Raw genomic sequence first — 13,858 nt, 5'->3', positions numbered from 1 at the left:
TCCTTTTCCCATTGTGTATTCGTCACACCCTTGTCAAAAATTAGCTGACCATATATGCTTGGGTTTATTTCTAGGCCCTCTATTCTGTTCCATTTGTCTATGTGTCTGTTTTAATGCCAGTATCATACTCTTTTGATTACTATAGCTTTGAAATATAATTTGAAATCAGGAAATGTGATGCCCCCAACTCTATTCTTCTTTCTCAAGATGGCTCTAGCAAGTCAGAGGTTTGGGGGTTTTGTGTGTGTGTATGTAGTTCCATACAAATTTTAGAATTTTTTTCTATTTCTGTGAAAAATGCCACTGGAATTTTGATAGGGATGCATTGAATCTATATATGGTTTTGGGTGGTATGGACATTTTTACAATATTAATTCTTCCAATTCATGTATACAAGGTATATTTTCATTTATTTTTTTCTTTAAGTTTTTCCTTCAATGTTCAATTGATTTTTGACAAGGGTTCCAAGGCCATTCAATGGGGAAAGAATAGTCTCTTCAACAAATATACTGTTGTCCCTGTTCAAAAATGCAAAAGAATGGAATTGGACCCTCACCTCACACCATGTAGAAAAATTAATTCAAAATGGATCAACAATTTAAATATAAAAGCCAAACTATAAAACTCTTAAAACAGGGGTAAATCTTCATGACCCTGAATTTGGCAATGGATTCTTAAATATAACACCAAAATCATGAGCAACCAAAAATAACTAGATAAATCAAACTTCATCAAAATTAAAAACCAAACTTTTGCATCAAGGACATTATCAAGAAAGTAAAAAGATAACCTATAGAATGCAAGAAAATATTTGCAATCATATTTCTAAAAAGGTTCTAGTATACAGAATATATAAAGAACTACTACAACTCAACAACAAAAAGACAAGCAACCCAACTGAAAAGTGGACAAAAGGCTGGAATAGACATTTCTCCAAAAATATGCAAATGGTCAAAAAGCACATGAAAAGATGCTCAACATCATTAGCCATTAGGGAAATGCAAATGAAAATGATAATGAGAAACAATTTCATATCCACTAGGACATCTATAAAAAAGAGAGAGCAAGAAAAAAGAAAATACAAAGTGTTGCAGGGAATGTGGAGAAATGGGATCCCTTGTGGATTGCTGGTGGGAATGTAAAATGAATGGTGCAGCTGTTGTTGAAAACAGTCTGGCAGTTCCTAAATAACCCCATTCCAGGTATATAACCAAAAGAACTGAAAATAGGTACCCAAACAAATACTTGTAGAAGACCATTCATAGCAGCACTAATCACAGTAGCCAAAAGGTGGAAACTACACAAGTCCACCAATGGATGAATGGATAAATAAAATGGTATACACATTCAATGGAATATTACTCATCCATAAAAAGGAATGAAGTACTTATACATGCTACAATGTGATGAACCTCAAAAACATTATGCTAAGTGAAAAAAGCCAGACACAAAAAGCCACATATTGTTTGACTCCATTTATATAAAATATCCAAATTAAACAAACCCACAGACAAAAAGCAAATTGTTTGCCAGGGGCAATGGGGAAGAGGGCATGGGGACTGACTGCTTAAAGGGTACAGGATTCTCTTTTGGCTTTAGTCATCCACATAATCTACATCCCTTTCTCCATTTTTTGGCACAAATGATGTTTTTCAGTATTATTTATGGTGTTTGTTTATGAATTGAACTTCAAGTCCAAGCAACTAGCCTTCCCAAACTCCTTTTATATAGAAATTCAATTCTGCCACTACATTATTCTGTATAACAGCTACAATCATATAACTCATCTACTGAAAAAACCAATAGTTCTTCTTTACCTTTAGAATGATGTCTAGACAGCAAAGCCCATAATCTGTAGTCCTTTTAAATCTGGTTCCCATCCTAACTTTCTTTTTTTTTTTTTTCTAGCCTCCATAAACTTCCCTGAGTACCAAAAGGCAGGTTCAAACAGTTGCTAATCAGGGAAGGGAGGGGATGCAGAGACAAGGGAAGAGGAATCAAGAAAATATAGTGCAGCCTTGGGGCAGAGTCCTGGTTCCGCCTCAAGGGATACACATAACAATATCTTTGAGCTCTTCTGCAGAACTGAAACCCCCAACAGTTGGACGATGTTAACTACTTGACGAAGCATTCTTCATTCCCCCATCCTAACTTTCTAACCTTGTTTCCCTAAATACTTTCATTGACCCTACAACTACTCACTTTTTCCAAAAAGTACTTCATGCATTTTTCTCTTTCTCCATATTTTCCCTTCTGCCTGGAAAATACTTCCCAATACTTCTGTTCTCCAACTTTGTATACTCTAATCCTATTTAATCCTCAATAACCAATTGATTACTACCTTAGTTAAAATTCTTTTAAAAAATCCCCATAGCACTTTATCTGGACCTCTCTTACAGCAATTATTTTCTACTTTGAATTAAAATACGTCTCTCAGAGCCTCAGTACCCCTATCTTATTCTTTTGCACATCTGTGCCTTTACACATGCCAAACCTGTCACCAGTCTCTATACCTGCCCCCATGCTTTTTCACCTTTGATATGTGTAAAGCATATCCTAATTATTCCAAATTACATTGTTCTATGAATTACTTTAGCAATCACAATAGCTTCAAAATGGATACGCTTCCTCAAAAGACAGTGAATTCTGGTGGAAACGGAGACTGTACATGCAATCATCTGAAATGTAATCATCTGAAATGTAATCATCTGAAATGCTATAGAGATTATATATACCAGATAAGGACAGAGAAAAATTTTGAGTTTCCTTGTAACTTTGAAACCAAGATTATCATTTCTATTTTCATAGAAAAATCATGGGGTATTTACCTACTGACATGGAAAAGTAAAGTTCTTCAAGGCATACTGTTGAGTGAAAAAGCAACCTAAAGAACATTCATATTTTCTTTTAATATTTATTTATTTATTTGGTTGCACTGGGTCTTAGTTGTGGCAGGCGGGCTACTTAGTTGCAGCTTGCCAACTCCTTAGTTGTGGCATGCGAACTCTTAGTTGTGGCATGCATGTGGGATCTAGTTCTCTGACCAGGGATTGAACCCGGGCCCCCTGCATTGGGAGTGTGGAGTCTTAATCACTGCACCACCAGGGAAGTCCCAAGAACATTCATATTTTCTATGCACATGTATGTATACACAATCACACACATTAAATACATAGCAAATTTAATGATTAGCCCTGGGTGATTAAGCCCTGGGAAGGAGACTGAAAGTAGCAGTGGGGAGAAATTAAGGAGGACTTAAACAGTTTACTTTATATATCAATACTTCGAATCTTTTACAACAAGTATCTATTCAAGTTTTACCTGGCCTTTAAAAAACAAAGCACAACAAAAAAGACACTGAGTGGAACACAATGCTGTGACTCAGTTTATCCAGGTCTGACATCGAAGAAGATGCTTGCTACTTGGGGATGAGACCAATGACACTGTCATCAGCACTGCCCGCTAACAGAGAACACAGAAATTCTTATGTGCAGTCCCACATTAGACCCCACTATAACCTTATGAGGAATAAGTAAGGCAGAAATTGATCCGCAAAGAAAAGCCGAGGATCAAAGAGGGTTATAAAGGGCTTGCTAAAAGCCTTATTAAATGGTAGAAGTGAGCTTAGAGACAAAGTCTTTGGATTTGAAATTCTGGACTCTTTTCACAATACCACAATACACAGTCACTTGGCTTACAAGATAATTATCCACTACCTTTTATTGCCAGAGCTGCAAGGGATTAAAAGTGCCAAGAATTCACTGGTTAAAACCTGTCTGGACACCATTATAACAGAAATGTAACAGGACCTCGCATAATTATCAAATATTATCATGGTTTTTCTGCTTCCACTAAGCTAATCACGTATATCCCAACAGATCAACCAGGCAATACAATCTGTTTTGGGCTTGTGGGGCCCAATAAATAATACACCCTTCTTTTACCTGAGTGCAGAACCAATAAAGGGTAAAAGAAATGATCACACACATGGGACTTCCCTGGTGGCGCAGTGGTTAAGAATCCAACTGCCATTTCAGGGGACGCAGGTTTTTTGTTTTGTTTTTTTTTTTAAGTACAAATATTTACTAGTTTACATTTATTTTAAATATGCAAATAGAACAAGATTTGACAAAACACAGGTAATTTTCACTACTATTCTAACGTTCTCCTTTTTTTTTTCTTTTTTTCACACACACACACTGTATTTTATTTTTACAAGAGATAAATAGACTGACACCAAGCATTGTAAATGGATGACCACAACAAAAGGGGACGCAGGTTTGATCCCTGGTCTGGGAAGATCCCACATGCCGTGGAGCAACTAAGCCCGTGTGCCAAAACCACTGAGCCTGTGCTCCAGAGCCCACGAGCCACAACTACTGAGCCTAGTGCCACATCTACTGAAGCCCACATGCCTAGAGCCCGTACTCCACAACAAGAGAAGCCACCACAATGAGAAGCCCGCGCACCACAACGAAGAGTAGCCCCCGCTTGATGCTACTAGAGACAGCCCGCGCGCAGCAACGAAGAGCCAACGCAACCAAAAATAAGTAAATAAATATTTAGAAAAAAGAAATGATCTCACATAGATTAAAATGGCATCTTTATTACTGATAAAGACTTTGAGGACAACACTTAGGTTTAGATTTCCTAATACTGAATCCCAAAATGAAACTTTACTGCTCAGTTACTGGAAATACCGAAAAACCAAAGCAGGCCGCTGTGATGCCAAAAATCACAAAATCTGCAGGCAGTCTGGCTGGATCCCAAAGAGAAAAAAGAGGGAAGATGAGATTGAGCCACTAGGCATACCCAAGTTTCCCTCCAAAAGGCACCAAGAAGGTAATTGCAGGGGCAAAGAGAGCTCCTTCTATGCCAAAGGAAACCTCAAAGAAGAAGACTAAATGCTCTCCCTTAATACAGTTCTTTCTGGATTAATTTTTGTAGAGAATAAGACTTTATGGTTACCACACACCACTGGTTCTTAAAGGGTGGTTCATGGATCTCTGAGGGTTCCTGAAACTCTTTGGGGCTCTGGAAAATCAAAAACAATACTAAGATGTTATTTACCATTTTCACTGATGGTACAAATACAATGACGGTAAAACTGTTGACCTTAGCATGAATCGAGGTAGTAGCAGCCATGTCTATTACTGCCACATATTCACAGTATAAAAAATTGCCAACTTGCATGTAAGAATATTTTCGAAGAAGCAGTAAAATTATTTTTGTTAAGTATGACTCGAGCAGACATCATTTCAATACTGACAAAATGGAAAAACACAAAGTCCTCATGCTACATACAAAAGTACAATTGTCTCAAGGAAAAGCACTTGTGTGGTTGAATTGCAAGCTGAACTAGTTGCTTTTTTCATGGAATAGCATTTTTACTTAAAAGAATGACTGAAAAAATACTGACAGTCTTAAGTATTTGACAGTCATTCTCTTGAAGTGAATCTGAGAAAACAGCTGACAGTGTTGTAGCTAAATGATAAAAATCAAGCTTTTAAGCAAAAATTAAAATTTTAGAAAATATGTATCTACCTCTGTGAGCTTGAGAGCTTCCCAATACTTAGATTTGCCCTGATATTGGTGGTACTGGTGAGACTAATTCAAACGTGATTTGAATACTGAATAATGAAATGTGTCAACATTTGGGGATCTACATAATTCAGTAAACAAATATTTTCCAAATGATGAATACAAGATGGTACATGATGGAAAAAGATCCATTCAAAATGCAAGAGTCACCAATGGATCTTATATAAGAGAAAACAAAAAGACTACTGAACATTAAAAAGATTAGTGGTTGCCAGGGTTAGCGCAGAGGGAGGGATGAATAGATGGAGCACAGAGATTTTAGGGCAGTTCCTATGGCTGAGCCTGACTGGGATCATAATAATGGAGGTATGCCGCTCCAGTATAGGAAGTGTATGATAGGAAACATTATAGGAAGTTTATCTTAGCGGGTCTTCGAAAGGGAGTACTCAGGCAAAAGAGCTTAACCAAAATTCAGGAGATACACCAAAAACCCATCAGAGTTTCTAGAAAGAATTTATCAAACTTATAGGTGGTAAACTGATGCAGACCCTGAGGTCCCCGAAAATATGAGAATGGTAAACATGACCTTCACTGGGCAAATTACCCCAGATAGAAGAAAATTACAAAAGTTAGATGGTGCATTTGGAATGAACACTTCTCAATTGGTAGATGTTGCTTTTAAAGCGTTCAACAACAAGAAACAGCGACAGAAGAGAATGCAAGAAGGAACACAGCTTTTCTGATAGCAGCATTGGAGTCCCGGAAGGCAAGTAACTGGAAGAGAGGTAAGCCACCATTGGGGAGAGAACAATGGGCTTACTGTAAAGAGGAAGGGCATTGGAAAAAAGATTGCCCTGGGCTAAAGAATAAGAAAGAAGACAATAAAAGAGATGGGAGCCTCTCATATGGTAGAAAGAGAGGAACACTCTGATGATGAAGAGGCCCGGTGCTCCCTTCGACTTGAGGCATCCAATTCCAATTTCCCCAGGAGCCCCAGGTAACTCTGACAGTGGGGAACAAGTTGATTGACTTTCTGATAGATACAGGTGCAACATATTCTGTGGTAAACACCAAGGTGGCACAGAAAACATCTCAATCCAACCCAGTCATGGGAGTTTCTGGAGAAATACAAAATCGTTCTTTCTTACAATCTCTAAAATGCCAATTAGGGGACCTCACCCTGAAACACAGTTTCTTATATGTTCCAGCGTGTCCAATCCCTCTTTTGGGTTGAGATCTCCTTTGTATATTAAATGCTCAAGTAACTTTTTCGCCAGGACAGTTTGACACCAGGGTCCCACCAGAGCACACTGTAAGCCTACAGATGGCACTCATGGACACCCCAGAAAAGGAGACACGGCCCTTTCCCCTCCGAGGTCTATGAAAAGGTAAGGCAGAAGTGTTGGGCTGATGGCACCCCAGGGAAGGGCAATACTAATCCCATTAAAAAGGGGATGCTGGGACACCTAATCTAGAACAACACCCTCTGAGGCAAGAGGCCCAAAAGGAATTCAGCCAATTCTTGAAAAGTTTTTGAAAATAGGACTGATTAAACCTTGCAGGTTCCCATATAACACCCCTATCCTCCTGGTCAGAAAGCCAAACTCAACAGAGTATCGCTTTGTCCAAGACTTGAGGGCCATTAATGAAATAGTCCAAGATTTGCACTCTGTGGTACCTAATCCATATACTCTGCTTACAACTATTCCAGTAGAATACAGCTGGCTCTCAGTTTTGGACTTGAAGGATGCTTTTTCTGCATTCCTATTGCAGAAGAATCACAGCAGCTGTTTGCTTTTGAATGGCTGGACCCAGAAACACAGGTAGTCCAACAGTTATTATTGGACAGTCCTACCTCAAGGATTTAAGAATTCCCCTACCTTGTTTGGGGAAATGTTGGCTAGGGACCTTAGAAACTTAATATTGGATGACAGAGTCTTACTCCAATATGTGGACAATTTGCTCATCGCAAGCCCTACACATGATAAGTGTCTACAAAATACCATAAAAACCCTGAACTATTTGGTCAGTTGTGGATATAAGGTCTCCCAGAAAAAGGCCCAAGTATGTAAGCAACAAGTCACGTATCTGGGTTTTGTCATTTCCCAAGGAGAGTGGGGTCTTTTGTCTGATAGAAAACAGGCAATTGCAGGCTTTGGAACATCCAAGACTTGCAGACAACTGAGGGGGTTTCTGGGAATGGCAGGGTTCTGTCGGATCTGGATCCCAAACTATGGGCTCATAGTAAAGCCCCTCTATGAAGCTTTAAAGGGACAAGATTTTGAGCCCCTTACTTGGACTATGGAATGCACAACAGCCTTTGAAACAATAAAAACAAAGTTAGTCTCAGCCCGGGCTTTAGGACTACCAGACTTAACAAAAACCTTTCAAATTGTATGTCTATGAGAGACAAGGCATAATTCTTGGGGTGTAAATTCAAACTCTGGGAAATATCCCTTGACCCTTTGCCTACTTCTCAAAAATAACTAGAACAGACTGCTAAGGGATGGCCAACTTGCCTTCGAGCTGTAGCAGCTAATTGTGACATACTTCTGGAAGCTGGTAAGTTTACCTTGGGGCAACCCACCACGGTGTATGTCCCTCACCATGTCCTTTCTTTACTGGAACAAAAAGGGGGCTATTTGGCTAACTTCTGGGAGAATGGGAAAGTACCAAGCCATTCTCTTAGACAATCCCAATGCAAGACTCCAGGTCTCTTCAACCCTAAATCCAGCCACATTGCTTCCAATTGATGCTGCACAATCCCCAGAGCACAACTGCCTACATGTCATCGAGCTAGTGTACTCTAGCAGACCGGATTTAACGGACCAACCCTTGGCTGAGCCAGATATGGAACTCTTTACTGATGAAAGCAGCTTCATGGACCAAGGTAGGTGACGTGCTGGGTATGTGGTGGTAACCCTTAGAAAGACTGTTGAAGCAAAAGCTCTGCCCCCAGGGAGTTCAGCTCAGAAGGCAGAAATCATTGCTCTGACAAGAGCCTTACTACTCACTGAAGGCAAGTGAGTAAATATATACACAGACTCTCACTATGTATTCTCCATGGTGCATGCTCACAGGGCAATCTGGAAAGAAAGGGGACTCCTCACTTCAAACCATAAAGACATAAAACATGCTTCTGAAAACCTATCACTATTAGAAGCAGTCTATAAGCCCTCACAAGTGGACGTAATGCACTGCCCAGGCCACTGAAAGGGCTAAACTCATATAATAAAGGGCAACTGGTTAGCTAACCAAGCTGCAAAGAAAGCAGCAAAGGAAGGGGATTATCAAGTCAGGATAGGGTCACTTCTCCCGCAGATTGACTTGTCAAAATACCAGCCAGTGTTTTCAGGAAAGGACAAGGAGAGGGCCAAAGAGTAGGGATTCCCTCTTGATCACAACTCATCTGGCTGGAAATGTAGTGCACAAGGAGTTGTTTTGATTCCTGAGGCACTCTTGGACACTGTGCTGCAGCACATTCATAATAGTACCCATTACGGGAGAGATGCCACCTTATAATGGATTCAAAAATATATAATAGGTCCTAACTTACAAAGGGCCATCCAGTGAGTCACTCAAAATTGCATGCTTTGTGCTAAAAATAACCCAAAGACTGCTATCAGACTTCCCCAGATGGGGACTCAACACAGAGGATCCTACCTCTCTCAGGACTGGCAAATAGACTTTACTCAAATGCCTCGAGCCACAGGAAATTTCAGACACCTGCTAGTATTTGTGGACACTTTCAGGATGGGTAGAGGCATATCCCACCAGGATAGAAAAAACATCTGAAGTAGTTGAGTCCTCCTTAAGGAAATTATCCCCCGATTTGGACTGCCTAACTCCCTTCAAAGTGATAATGGGCCTGCTTTTGTCTCTAGCATAACCTAACAAGTGTCTAAAGCACTGCAAATTAATTGGAAGCTACATTCATCCTGGAGACCACAATCAATGGGAAAAGCTGAGAAAATGAATTATACATTAAAAAGGAGCATTGCTAAAGTAAGTCGAGTCTAATTTAACTTGGGATAAGGCTTTGCCAGTTGCCCTGCTATGGATCAGAGTGGCTCCCAGAAGAGGCTTAAATTTAGCCCCTTTGAAATATTGTATGGTAGGCCATTCCAGGTGTCTGCCCAGGTGGGAGAATCTATTGATATAAATGCTCTGAAAGATCTAGCAGTTGCCAATTATGTTAAAACTCTGGGCACTATACTAACCTTTGTTCGTGAGTTTGCTTCCAGCAGGTCTGGCTATCCAACTAAGGTAGCCTTATATCCTTTCTGGCCTAGAGACTGAGTTCTCCTTAAAACCTGGAGAGAGCAAGGGCCTGAACACCAGCTGACTGCAAGGTGGACAGGACCACATGTGACATTACTTACCACACACTCATCTGTCAAGTTAGCTGGAGTAAAGCCATGGATTCATCACACTTGGGTTAAAGCAGCACCACTGTCATCAGAAAATGACATAACTCCCAAGAGTCCTAGAGAGCAATGGGTTTGTGAACCCTTAGAAGGGTTAAGGTTGTTCTTCAAAAAGAATAAGTATTGAGGTGAAAATTTCATTGTAGAATTTCATCAGATTCAAATAGTTGTAGATAAAGAGAATTGTATTGGTTACTAAAAATTTTAAGGAGTATTCCCGACCCAAAGCTGATCAGTTCCATTTCACGATCACTCCCTCATTGCCCCTGTTCAGCAGGAAGTAGCCAGAAAGTTCATTGCCTCCTTTCCCACAAGATTGTGGAATGGACATTGACAGTGGGTAATAGTAATACTGGTGGGGCAGGCATGAGCTGTAGCAGCCCTGTTCAGCCATTGGTTGGTGCCACAGTGGGCCTCTCCCCGAAGTGAGCGACCATCAGTGAGCCACCGGTAGTGGTCCCACTCAGCCATTGATACGCACCACAGTGGGCCCCTCCCCCAAGCAAGCAACTGTCAACGAGCAACCGCTAGTGGTCCTGGTCAGCCATTGGTCAATGCCACTGTGGGCCCTCCCCTTCCCCCTCTTCTGTATTAAAGGAGCCCTAATTCAGCCTGAGGTAAGATGGTTTTTTGAAGATGCTAGTCTGCCATCTTCTCAGTCTGCTAGCTTTCCGATCAAAATCGTTATTCCTTGTTCCAACAATTTGTCTCCTGATTTATTGGCCTGCCGTGTGGCGAGCAGAACGAGCTTGGGCCCAGTAACAATGGGAGTGAGGAGCTCCGCAACCAGGAATGCTCATGGAAGGAAGCCCAGAGCACCACAGAAACAAAGTGCCATTGTTGAGTGACGCGCAAAGGGTGAGGCCGCCATTGCAGCCTTTCTCCCCATGCAGCAGCCCCTGCCTCCACAGGCACTAGGGAGGGCTCCTGTGGAGTAGGCTCACACACCACTGGCCATCACCTCCTCTACCCCCTCCCCACCTGGGCTGCCCACGTCCTCCGATTGCTGTCCCAGCACCCTCCCACCTGATGGACTTGCATGCTCTGGCAGCCTTGGGAGCAGCTGCAGAGGTGGGGTTGAAACCACAGCTGAGTCCCAGGGTCTGTGTGACTAAGGAAGAAGAGCTGAAATCTCTCCTCGCAGATGAGCAAACTGAGGAGTTACACCTCTGCTGACGGCTTCATAAATTCAGTGCCTGCAGAACACCCAGACAACAAGTGCTCCCGTAGCTGAGATGGGTGTGGCTTTAGCAGCTGTGGGCTTTGTGGGCATGTACATGCAGGGCTTGGGCCAGTCCAGAGTCTGAGCTGCCTGCACAGCTCAGCTAAGGAACAGATCCGGGGACTTCTACTCCAACAACTAGGGAGCAGGCCCCGCCCCAAACAGGGCAGTGACAACCACAGAGCAAAGGGAAGGCCTCACTCAACAACCAGTGCAGGCTCTGGTCACCACAACATCACTTACACCCCCTATCAAAGGGGTAATGGCCAGCATACACTGAGGAAGGAGGGTAAAAAAGTGAAGTGAAGTGAAGTGAAGTAAAAAGTAAAGTAAAATTAAATTAAATTAAATTAAAAAAAAAAAACGCCCACACAGGCTACACAGGGGCATTTCCACATAAAAATAGCCCTCCAAGACAGTCTGAGGGTCTGGCATTGGGAGGAAGAACCCCCAGAGCATCTAGCCTTGAAGGCCAGTGGAACTTGAGTGCAGGAACCCCACAGGGCTGCGAGAAACAGAGACTCCACTCTTGGAGGGCACACACAAGGTCTCACATGCACTGGGACCCAGCACAAAGCAGTCCTCCATAGGAACCTGGGCTAGACTTACCAACAGGTCTTGGAGGTTCTCCTGGGGAGGTGGGGGTTGGTTGTAGCTCACTGTGGGGTCAAGAACACTGGTAGCAGAGGCCCCAGGGAATATTAATTGGCATGAGCTCTCCCAGAGGTCCCCATTTCAGCACCAAGACCCAGCCCCACCCAACAGCCTACAAGCTCCAGTGCTGGAACACCTCAAGCCAAACAACCAGCAAGACAGAAACACAGCCCCACCCATCAGCAGACAGGCTGCCTAAAGTTGTACTAAGCTCACAGCCACCCCAAAACACACTCCTTGACACAGCCCTGTCCACCAGAGGGACAAGATCCAGCTCCACCCACCAGAGGGCAGGCACCAGTCCCTCCCACCAGGAAGCCTGCACATGCCCCTGGACCAACCCCACCCACCAGGGGACAGACATCAGAAGCAAGAGGAACTACAATCCTGCAGCCTGCAGAAAGGAGACCACAAACACAGTAAGTTAGACAAAATGAGACAACAGAGAAGGAGCAAGATAAAAACTTACAAGAACAACTAAATGAAGAGGAGATAAGCAACCTACCTGAAAAAGAATTCAGAGTAATGATAGTAAAGATGATTCAAAATCTTGGGGAAAAAATGGAGGCATGGACCAAGAAGATATGAGAAATGTTTAACAAAGGGATAGAAGATTTAAAGAAAAAACAGAGATGAACAACACAATAACTGAAACAAAATACACTAGAAGGAATCAATAGCAGAATAACTGAGGCAGAAGAATGAATAAGTGAGCTGGAAAACAGGGTGGTGGAAATCACTGCCACAGAACAGAATAAAGAAAAAAGAATGAAATGAGGACAGTCTCAGAGACCTCTAGGACAGCATTAAACACACCAACATTCATATTATAGAGGTCCCAGAAGAAGAAGAGAAAGAGAAAGGGCCTGAGAAAAATATTTGAAGAGACTGTAGTCGAAAATTTCCCTAACATGGGAAAGAAAATAGCTACCCAAGTCCAGGAAGCACAAAGAGTCCCAGACAGATAAACCCAAGGAGGAACATGCTGAGACACATATCTCTGGCAACCTGAATCATTTCACTGAGCCTAAATTTCCACATTTATAAAAAAAGGGATAACGAGTCTCTTAAGGTATTAAGGATAAATAAGGCAATAAATAAACCTAACAAAGATCTGACATTTCATCTATTTGTTCAACATAATGAATTCTATTATGACACTGATTATTATCATTAGAAGGTCAAAAAGGGACTTATCCAGCAAGAGGTTAAATCCTACTCTCTGATCTAGGTACATATGAGGATTCGGCAAGTGGATAACATGTTAATTACATTACCATTTACTTATACTTTATGCAGTATTTTTACTGAATGCGAAAATATGTTTTTATACATTAAAACTGACTAGTTGAATAAAGCCAAACGAGATAAACTCTCAAACACAACTCAAATAGAAAGTTAATTTTTATGCTGGATGGTAGCACATGAAATTTTCAAAAATATTAATACAGCTTAGTTGGACAATTTGCCTAAAAAACACAAGCTAAGGAGTCAAGTAGACCTGTGATCAAACTTTACTTTGCAATTGTTGAAAGGTGTATGGTCCGGCCCTCAAGGTGGCTGTTCTCTTGCTCTCTGTACATCCCCTGCTCAAACAGTGCCTGCTTCACCTACACCCTACTCACCTTACTGACCTTACCTCTTTGCACTATGCCCCAGCTAATGATTGTTCTAACTTTAGATCAGAACATCTCCACTAAGATAGCTTATCAAAGCGGCAGTGAGGGGCATGGCCCTCTGCTGGTTTCCCTGGTAACTGAAGAGCCAATCTGACATCAATTCCCCTTAAAACTGGTACCTGATGCCATGTCCTGTCCCCTTCTACCAGACAGTGAAATGTCACTCCAGGGGGACCTTACTTCAGACATGTAAAATCCCCTTATCCATTAAACCAGCGATCCCCAAACTTTTTGGCACCAGGGACCCATTTCATGGAAGACAATTTTTCCATGGACCAGGGGGTGGGGGGAGGGACAGTTTCAGGATGACTCAAGCACATTACATTGTGTACTTT

The sequence above is a fragment of the Balaenoptera borealis genome (genome assembly GCF_965194805.1).
Source record: "Balaenoptera borealis genome assembly, chromosome: 11".
Classification (NCBI taxonomy): domain Eukaryota; kingdom Metazoa; phylum Chordata; class Mammalia; order Artiodactyla; family Balaenopteridae; genus Balaenoptera; species Balaenoptera borealis.
The sequence above is the reverse complement of the archived record's forward strand: the minus strand, read 5'-3'. Positions refer to the sequence as shown.